Source organism: Pteropus vampyrus, unplaced genomic scaffold (genome assembly GCF_000151845.1).
Source record: "Pteropus vampyrus isolate Shadow unplaced genomic scaffold, Pvam_2.0 Scaffold53, whole genome shotgun sequence".
In the NCBI taxonomy this organism is placed as follows: Eukaryota; Metazoa; Chordata; class Mammalia; order Chiroptera; family Pteropodidae; genus Pteropus; species Pteropus vampyrus.
The window spans coordinates 3,625,894-3,636,961 of record NW_011888834.1 but is presented as its reverse complement, the minus strand read 5'-3'; the positions used below and the strand labels follow the sequence as shown (position 1 = coordinate 3,636,961).

At 36.2% G+C, this 11,068-nt stretch overlaps 1 non-coding gene across 1 annotated transcript; it reads left to right on the top strand.

The window, feature by feature from the left end:
* The first annotated feature begins 3,035 nt into the window (after positions 1-3,035).
* LOC111739762 lies at positions 3,036-3,154 on the top strand. The gene has a single exon (XR_002780371.1). It is a non-coding gene; the product is annotated as a 5S ribosomal RNA (ribosomal RNA).
* Positions 3,155-11,068: the final 7,914 nt, after the last annotated feature.

Below are 11,068 nucleotides of genomic sequence, written 5' to 3'. Positions count from 1 at the left end.
AATTCAAAGCAAATTGTATCTTCTGGGCTTTTGCTTTAATGGGACAATGTGAGGGGAAGAATGTGAAGAGTATGACTTAAGAGAATGAGCTACTTTTGACTAGTCTGTTTCTTTATTATATTTTTTGTTAGAGGTGACATAAATGCACTCTATCATGTCTTTTTGAGAACCTTTTCCATTGTAACTATCTGGAAAATTACCACTATTTAAATTAAGCATCCTGAAAGAGATCAATTTATTCTCTCTAAGCTATATTCTGTGTAGCAATTATTGCTTGAGAGATTTCATGCGAGCTCCCAGATTTGTCAGTGCTCAGTACTAAAAATTCTATTCTAGGACTCAGCATCCAATTTATATCACATAGCCTGCTGGTTGCAGGTTGAGTTAAAATCTAACAGAAGAATAAAAATGACATAACAGGCCATGTTTGAATTGTCACTGTGACTATCTTTGTTCTAGAATACATTTGTATTTAGTTTTGGATTCTGAGATAACACATTTGTTTAAAAAAACATCACTTCTTGGACTTCTGTATCAATGTCCCTTTAAAATTAACGTGTGTGTGTGGGGGCGGGGGTAGTGAAGATAGCTTTATATTTCATTGAGTCTTTTCAATACCATCATCTCTTTCATTTATTGGAGGCCTACCTTTGAAGTGAAGGTGTCATTGAATGTGATCAATCATTATTCTGAGTTAAAGTGTCCAGGTATCAATATATCTACATTGATCCTTCAGTTAGCAGCGGTTTTCAATATTATTGACAGTGTTAAAAGTCATTGGAGGGATAATCTGGCAGGACCTGGCATTTAACCAGAAAAGATACAATACTGAGAAGATAAATTTCGCATGTACTCTGACACTCAAACTTACCTGTTTACTCTTCAGAGGCATGGCAAACCCATTGGAATCCTTTAGGTCCTTCTCATTTGATAGAGAGATCAAAGCTTGGGAAATGGTTGTGGTGATGGAATAAGCATAATTATCTTATGCTACTGTAACTATATCTGGCATATGTGTGGGCCTTTCACCAGGTGGAATCTATTTCCTAAACTCTTTTGTTCTGAGAATAAAAGACGGCAAGCTTGCTTGAATCAGTGTTGTCAACAGGGAGCTATCCAGGGTGCTGGACAATTCTATCAGTACTTGCTGACCATGTAGATCTGACTGCCGTTGTTTTGCTGCTCTGCTTGCCTTGACACTTGCCATTTTGTTAAAAAGGAGTCAACGCCTACCAGTTGCCTGAACCAAATTCTGTCCTGCTAGTCTGACCTCTGCCTGACCAGGCCTTGTCTAACCTTTGCCTCACCTGACTTGTGCCTGTTGTAGCTGTGACAATGTCTGCTGTGACAATTGCTCTAGTAATACTCTAGATCGATGGTTTCTAAACCTGGATCTACATCAGTCATTTATATCAAGATGAGAATCTCTGGGAGTGAGTGTAGGAATTTGAGGTTTACTGTCTTGGATTAATTTCTTGGTTCCTTTCAGAGTTGGGTCTAATTCCTCTTGCTTTTCTCTTTCACTCAGTGGAAAGCAAATTGTAGATCTAAATGTTTTCGAGGAATGATTGTAGAAAAGTGTATTCAAAAATCCATATGCAATGAAAAATAATATGGAGATTCCTCAAAATATTAAAAATAAAACTACCACATGATTCAGTAATCCTGCCCCCGGTATTTATCCAAAATACTTGAAAGCAGGATTTTGAAAAGATATTAGCATTTCCTCTGTTCATTGCAGTGCTATTCACAATAGTCAAGATATAAGAACAATCTAAATGTCTATCAAAGGATGAATGAATAAAGAAAATGTGGTATGTACATAGAATTGAATATTATTCAGCCTTAGAAAAGAAGGAATTTTGACATGCTACATAGTGGATGGAACTTAAAAGGGACGTCATGCTAACTGAAATAAGCCAGTTACAAAAAGACAAATGCTATATGATTCCACTTCTATAAGGTATCTAATGTAGTCTAACTTAAAGAAACAGAAAGTAGAGTGGGGGTTGCCAGGGGGTAGAGGTAGGGGGAAATAGGGAGTTGTTTTTAATGTGAATAGAGTTTCAGTTTTGCAACATGAAAAAGTTCTAGAGATCTGTTCCACAACAATGTGAATATATTTAACACTACTGAACACTTAAAAATGGTTAAGATAATAAATTTTATTTTATATGATTGTTTTTTACTACAATAAAAAAAATTTAAACCCCATACCCTGAGACATATTATATCTGGGGCAATTTAGTTCAAGGTATAAATGAGTAAATTGATTGATAAACAAATCCACATATTTACTAGGCTCTAATTACCTTAGATATCATAGGAATGCCACACTATTTCTCCCTCTTGTCACGAGAATTTTAATACTTCTGCTCACAGTATCTGTTTTTGAGTGTGGCTGCTTTATAGGAAAGAATGTTCTAGAAATGTTTTTTTATCTATATCTTGTATCAGACCTTAGGGAATACTAGCACTCTCATTTCTCTGGGTCACAACACTTTAAATTAAATTGGTTTAAATTCATTGATATTATTTGATTTTGTTTAAAACATATTTAATTCCAGCCTAAGTTTTGGAAAACTACAGAGTTGAAAGAGCTTTTAGCAACAGAAAGTAAAGTTTACTGGGTCATTATTAACCACTAGTGTTTAACATGTAAGCAAATGTAATGTGAAAAACTATTTTAGCAAACAACAACTTCTCACGAAATTGATCTAACTTTCACTTTGGAATGTCTAGGGAAGTCCACGTATTCTTGACTAAGTCTGACCTCTTCCCCACTAAGCCTACCTTAAAACTCATATGAACCTTTGATTTAGTTTTACAACTCTACTCTTCAGAGCTATTGAATAAATAACTCCTGGGGATATAGCTTGTAAGAAGCCATTTCGAAAATGAAAAGAAAATCAAGCTCTCTGACTATCTATGCCAAAGTACTTGTGACAATGTTAGGTTTCTGTTCAAGTACAAGCAGAAATTGCTGGTCGTGGAGGTACTAACTTGGAGGAATACTCACATTCTAAACTCAGGTGGACTATGGCCATGCCACCCTGAACACGCCTGATCTCATCTGATCTCGGAAGCTAAGCAGGGTCAGGCCTGGTTAGTACTTGGATGGGAGACCACCTAGGAAGACCAGGTGCTGTAGGCATAAAAAAAAAAAAACAAAAAAAAGTCAAAAACTCAGGTGGAGTGCAATTGGTGGCCACTGGCTGTCACATCAAGACAAGGCACATCCAATTTCCTATCAACATAGGTTACCTCCAAAATTTCTCAGAGCCATGTGCATTCTTGCTAAAGCCAGTTGACTCCAAGTACTCTTTACTTTAGGCCCATTAAAACTTTGCAATCTGATTCCAGAGTTGTGATTCCTTCTCGCCTTTCCTCATTTCCAAGCTCAACTAGGTCCTCCAACTGCTTGGCACATACCTATGGATGTCTGGACACCTGTTTCTGTCCAGGAAAACTGAGGACTGCCTAACTTGCCATTCTCTGAGGGAAGTTGCACTGACCTGAGTTAAAATTTTCTCACTAAATATACTTACAGACATAACTTGGAAATTCTAAATAATAGAATCTGAGATAACTCTGGGAGAAATTTTATTTCTATCTCAATCTTAGATGTCAGCATCACAAAATATTTTATCATTAGCCAGTTATGACTCCATCTCCACCTCTATTAAGATATATGTTTAAGGGATTAAAAGTGATTATTTTCTATCCACATCAATTCTTTTTCTATGTCTGTCCTAGACTGATGAGATTATAAAAGAATGAGATGAAGTGGGACTTTAAACTTTACTTGTGTTTTTTTTTGTTATCCAAGTATTTTTTGTAAACCGTGGGTATCTTAAAGACAGTGATTTTATCTCTCGTATCGATTGAGTATTGATAATCTAAAATTTGCTTCACATTGGGGCAAACCTAGCTGTGTCATCCTTCTAGCTCATGATTTGACAAAGACTGTTAAACAGTTGAAATCCACTTGACCAGAATGGTAGACTATATGCAAAGTATAATTTGTAAGAGATTCCCAGAGTCTTAGTAAAGTTTCTTTTACCTCCACAAACTTGAGAATAGCTCTACAAATATTTATTATTTTCCAAAAGAATATATTCCCTCATAAAAAGAATAAGGCTCTTATGAAAAATACTTAAAATATTAAGTATAAAGTAGTACAGAAAAATGTCATATTTTCTTATAATAATAGGTGCTATTCAGTAGTGCTTTCTTTATGCCAAGTACTATGTTAAGTGCTTTGAAAACATACTTTTTTAATATTTAAAATAATCCTGAGAATTAGTATTATTATCTGTTTTACAAATGAAGAAATGGAGGCTTAGAGGCTGTGTGAGTGGTAGAATAGAGATTTAAACCTATGTTGGTTTGACTCCAAAATCCAAATTCTTAATTATGAAGCTGCTTTTTCCATTTACTACTACATTGTGAGCATTTTCCCATATCCTGAAATATTTCTATTAAAATGTGACTAATGACTGCTTGCTATTCTACCATATGATAATTTACTTAATCAGCATTGCTCTGCTGAACATTTGTTTCCATTGTTGTTTATATTACAAATGATGATATTATGAATGACCACGGTTATACATTTTTATCTTTTTTGCTGATTATTTGCTCAGCATAAGTTTCTAGAAGTGTACTAACTGGAACAATGAATATTAATGTCAATATGGCTCTAGTTGATACTGACTTCTCTCACAAATGGTATCGATTTATATGAAAATTTCACCATAACCTTGACTACACTAAAGGTTGTTATAAATTTCTGGCAAATTTTAAAATGAAAAAAATCACATTTTTATTTCAATTTTCTTTGATTATTAAGAAGGTTCAGTTCTTTTGATAGAAGCTTTTGGGTAAAGCCAGGTTCTGCCCCTATATAAGGCTGACATGGTTCTCATTCTTGGCTTTCCTTCTTTCCAGGGTTCTGCAGAACTCTTCCCGTATTCATGCAGTAGTTCACTGGGCTTCCTTCACAGTCTGACCTCAGGTGGCTCTCTTTTACCCTCTTCCCATAGCCCTGCTCTGCTTTTCATTGACATCAACCATTGTAAGATTGTCCCATGGTGTATTGAAATTCCTTCCTTCGGCCAACAGATTTTTACAGCATACTGATTATGTGTGAACTGTTCTAGGCTCTAGGAAAAGAGCAGCAAACAAAACAACAAATATACCTGCTTCATGGAGCTTACATTCTAGTGGAGAGAGGGAAAGCAATTATAAAAATTAACATGTACTATGCTAGATGGTGCTATGGAGAAACATAAGGCAGTAAAGGGTGATAGGAGGTTAAAGTGGAGGGTTTACAGTGTCAAATACAACAATCAGGGAATTCTCAGCAGCGAAGAAAATGTTTAAATAAAAACTTGAGAGAAGAAGTCTAAATTCTGGAGGAAAGACTTTCCAGGATTAGGGAACAGAAAGACAAAGGCCTTGAGGTAAAAATGTGCTGGTGTATTAAAGGAACAGGAAGTAAGACAGCATTTGCACATGAAAATCAGGTTTTGGGAAGATTTGTCTGGTTGTGGGGTTCAGGACAGATTAGAAAAGAAGGAAGGCAAAAATTGCTAGTGGTCACTAATATCTGCTCTCCTTTTATTCCCGAGCACACTGATAAATGTTATTTCCCTGCCTCAGATGAAGTTAGGTATAGCCATGTGGCTGAGTTCAGGCCAATTGAATGCAAATGATATGACTTACTTTCAGGTCTGGCCCACAAAGGCCATCATGTACACTCTCTCTCTTTCTCTCTCTCTTCCTTTCAGCAGCAACTCTGGAGAAAGTGTATTGACAATAGGCAGAGCTACAAGATAAAGGGACCCTGGATCCCTGACATCCCATGTAGAAGGCCTTCTGTAGAGTACCCTCCTGAGACAGTATGATTGCAAAATAAACTTCTGTTGTGTTAGCCTATGAGAATTTTTTTTTTTAAACAGTGTTTAGCCTACTCTATCTAATACAGGAAGAAACCACAGGCAAGATTATTATTAGAAGACTGTTAGGGATAATAATCTATTTTCCCTTTATAAACTCACTTAAGACATAAAGGATATAGTAAGATAAAATCATTTTTAAATAAGTAAAAAATACTAGAGAAAAAATTATGGTAGCAAAGTAAAATTGAGTAGATACAGTATTCGTAAGATTAGGTAATAGGGGCAGGAGAGAGTGGTGACAGGAGGAATGGAGTAGAAAAAAATGAGTGAATTCATGGGTATTCATAAGAAAGAATGGGAGAAATGGTAGCAGCCAAATATAAAAGTCAAAAATGATGCCAATGTTCTATGAAAGAATGGTGGTACCAGCAGTTTTAGCGCGGTATATGCAGTGAAATAGATGTTTATAGCATATACCCCACTAATACTGCTTCAGCAGAGCTATTTAAGTTTTCTTTTTGGTTCAATCCTATAGACACTATTTAAAATCTTCAAATAATATCATGCTGTCTCTGACTTAACTCTCTCTTGGAAGCATTCTTTTCTGTTTTGTTGGTTAATTTCCCACCTTCCCAGCGTCCTTTAAAGATTCTTCTTTCTTTGACCCTCATTTAACTGTGGGTGTTTTCCCAGATTTGGACTTCAGTCAGTTTTTTTATTACTCCATACAAGGGATTGGAAATTTTTTTCTATAAAGGGTCAGATGGTAAATATTTTAGGCTTTGTGAGCCATAGGGTGTCTTTTGCAACAACAGAACTTCGCTATTATGTGAAAGCAGCCATACACACTATGTGAAAAAATGAGCATGGATGTGTTCCTGCAAAACTTCATTCATAAAATAGGCAGTGGGGCCAGACTTGATCTGAAGGTCCAAGTTTTATGACCCCAGACTTACACTGTTCTTTTGGTAAGACATCCATTCCCATCAACTACCATCCATGGGATGATGGCTCCTAAATTATACTTCCCCTAGCACAGTGTTATCTCCTAAACTCTACAATCCTATGTACCACTTCTTACTAGACACCTGAATCTGGAAACCCTTGTTTTTAGTTTGGAACATATATCTGTCTCCTTCACAACCCGCAATAAAATGATATATATCATTTTTCCTGAATTCAGAATCAAAACGAATCACTCTCCCATCTGTTAGCCCAAATAGGGACTTGTGAGTTATCCATCATTTCTTCTCAATCTAATTCAACAACCTCCTCTTTGAACTCACCACTACTCTCACTCTTGCTCCCTTTCAACCTAATTCCAAGCTGCTAGATTTATCTTTCTAACATATAATATGATCAAGTCCCTCCCCTGTTAAAGATCTCTAACGAAACCTCAAAATAAAATCCAAACTCCTTAGCATAGCAAGAAAGGCCCTTCACAATCCAACCTCTGCCTACTTTTGTAGCCTCATTTCAAGTTGTCATTCTGTAGCCTATGCCATAGCCACAGTAAAATACTGGCAGATCTCAGACCTCTCATTAGACTGACTGTAGACTCCTCCAAGACCGGTATTGTGTGTCTAGCACATAGTAGGTCTTTAATAATTATTAGTATAGTAAATGAAAAAATGAATTCATGCATGCAAGTCATACTAAGATAGGTACATCTCTGCCCTGACCTCAGGTGGTTTATAATGCAGTGGTGAAGTGAATGACAGTGTCAAGGAGATAATTTCTAGCCTATTACTGTCATATTTCTTTTAAAATTCCCAAAGTATGTTGAATGCACATTCTGTTTCCTCTTGATTACAACACACCTTCCAAGAAAATGCTATAGCTATTATAAATCTGATTTATTTTACTGCACTCAAACGACATCATGCTTTTTCACGTTTGCATCCAAATATGGAGAAAGAGGTGGAAAGTGCTAGCATCTGGCCAGGAAATTTGGCCACAAAATGTAAATACAGAGACAAAAGACAAAGACATTTATTTGATGGATGATAAGGTGACTGACTTGAAGAGAGAAAACTAAGAGAAATAAACTTTCAGCTGAGTCATAATTTTCCTCAACTTATTTCTTAAATAACTCCATGGCTTTATAGAATTATATTAAAAATATGAAATGGTGAAAACACTGAGGCATCATAATTATAATTAGATTAGAAGATGTCTATTATTATATCAAGATGTAGAAGAAATGGCTTTAATGTCAAATGACAAATGGTGTGTTCCGTGGCTTTCAGATATGAAGCACATCTTATAAATCAGAAATTAACAGGAAGTTTCTTGAGGAAGTTAGTAAACTTAATAAAACCTGAGGATCTTGGGGCTGATTCTCTCACCTCTTCCCAACACAAACTCCTTATCATGCCTATGAGGCCTCACATTAGCTGGCACTTGCCTACCTCTCTGCCGACACCTCCTCCCTCTCTCCTGCTCTGGTTCACCACATTCCTGCCACATGGGTTACACGAATCCATCTCCAGCCTCAAGGTGTTTGCATTTTCAGTTTTTCCTCTCTATGTCTTCCCGTGCTTGACTCCTTCTTATTATTTAGGTCTTAGCTCAAATGCCACCCTCTCAGAAAGACCTTTCCTGACCAACCTAAGTAATTTCAATCACATCATCATTTTTTGCTTTTTTTGAGATACTCATCACTAATTGAATTATTGTGTTAATTGCTTTCTAGCTCAGTGCCTAACAACCCCACTGAAATGTAAGCTCTAGAGGATAAGGTCCTTGTTATTCACCCTTTTACCCAGTATCTGGCTCATGGTAGGCTCTATTAAAACTATTTGTTCAATGAATGAATAAATAAATGAATGATCTGCTCATCTATGCATGTCCTTTGCACCAGGGCCTGGCTTTTCATGCAAATAGACAGAATGACACATTATGTCATCTGTACCTCCACTGGCGGAGCAGTTTGGCAGAGTGGAGAAGGCAGGCGCTCTGGAGTTTGACAGACCTCAGCTCTGACACTTGGCTCTGTAAGATGGTGACCTTGGACAAGTTCTCTACCATTTCTGACCTCAATTTTCTGATCTATAAAACAGTAATAATTATAGCTACAGCTAGAATTTTTCAGTAACATTTATAGAATTCAAGTGTAGCTGATATCAGTAGAAGTTGTATCTGTAACTTATGAATAGCATATCATTACAGCAAAGAATATACACATGTACATGCATACTGTTGCATGGAAGAATGACTAATTCCTCAATTCCTGAAGAGAGAATTTGCTATCATGAAACAAATAAGTCCTCAATAGCCTTCTTTAATTTTTGTTAATTGGTATTAATAAGGTAAATGTACAGAACCCACATAAAAAAAAAAAAAAAGCAAAACTACCTCTTCCTAGAGTTTCAACCTTGTGGGATAACAATCATAAAGTTTGCCATTCAAGAAGTCCCTGGATTTTCTGATTAACAAATAGGTCAAGGAGAAAGGTGTTGAGGGACTCCTTTCAAGTACTTTTTAGTCTCTCAAATGTCAATCAATAAATGGAATCCTTCAAATGAAGGTCGTTTCTGCTTAGAAGCCTGTTGTGTGTATATATCTTTCTCTCTCTTTTCTCCCAGAAGAGCTAATGAAATGTGTTTCTCCAGTAGCAGCTTTCAAGGAAAGCCTGTTAATGACTTTTAAGATCAGTTTATTCTGCTCCAGATTTTGAGGTTATTTTTTGGCATTTGATAGGTAAAGTGATTCACAAAATGAGAATTTTAACTCGAAAGGGATCTTGACATCATTTAGTTCAAACTTCCTTTTGCCTTTTTCTTAGATACAAAAATTTACTGTTAATTTTTAATACCATTTTCAAGTCTTTGAAAAAAACTCTGCTTTTCATAATTAAATGCCCTGACCACCAATATTCTAGGCTGTGAATTCCCTGAGGTCAGGGACTGCATTATCTATTTTATATACCCAGAACCTTGCATGGCACCCACAATAAATGCTTGAAGAATAAATCATTCCTAATATAGTAACTTCAGTAATTAGAGAAGCTGGTCAACATTTGTTTAGAACAAAATAAAGAGATAAAGGCATGGATAATTTTAAATAACAGGAAATTAAAAATGATTTTTATCAGGTTTAGGAAATTAATAAGAGGCTTCCAAAATAAGGATATAGTTTTTCACAGCATTTTGTGTTTCCCACATTACGTTACTAACCGAATGTTTCTGTTGCTAACTCACGCTTAATTGTGTGGTAGGAATATAAAACCCTGAATTTCCCCAGATAATACACAAGGCAGAAAATCAATTTTACAACAAACAAGATTTGAATGAAAAGAGAAATCAGAGTGTAAATAATTATTGCCATATAACTAATTTCATCTTTCGAAATAACTGGGTTTGGAAGGTATTGTTATATCTCCATACTCTATACCTGCAGAACTCCATTATATGGCACCATTTTTTTTGTATAATATGGTTATATACCACCATATTATTCATGATGAAACTAATGGCACACAGCTGCTAATTAGCAAAGCCAGGACTCAAAACTAAATCTGACTCTCTCCACTATACTTCACCAGTTCTGCCAAGTCAAAGAGTTGAAAGGGATTTGAAGATGACTTCATCGTGTGCCTTCATGTTGCTGATGAGGACCCGCAGGCCAGGGAGAGTGTAACACATCTCTCAGTCACACACACCTGGTTAGTGGCAGAGCTGGAGCCAGAGTGGGCAGACTCCTGACCATGAAACATTAATATCTCGTGAAATTGAATGGCTCTAAGTCTAAGGAAATGGGACTGCAGAGCCCAGAAACAATGTGGGAAAATACTCCACACTTTATTTACTAAAGTCTTAGTGGCAGAGGGGTTGAGGACAGATTTGTGTTTTAGAAATACCTCCCTAGCACGGTGTAAAGAATGAGTTTGAGAGGAGCAGATAGCTGAAAAATGACAAGGGCATGTCCTAAGATGGTGACATGGGGCAAAGGTAAAAGGGATGGACTAATGAGACATTTTTAAGTTTAGTAGTTCCTTTTATCTGAGGGGGATATGTTCCAAGAGCCCCAGTGGTTGCCTGAAACCTCGGGTAATGCCGACACTATATATACTATGTTTTTTTTCTATAGGTGCATACCTATGATAAAGTTAAATTTATAAATTAGTCACAGTAAGAGAGTAATGACAACAAATAATAGAACAC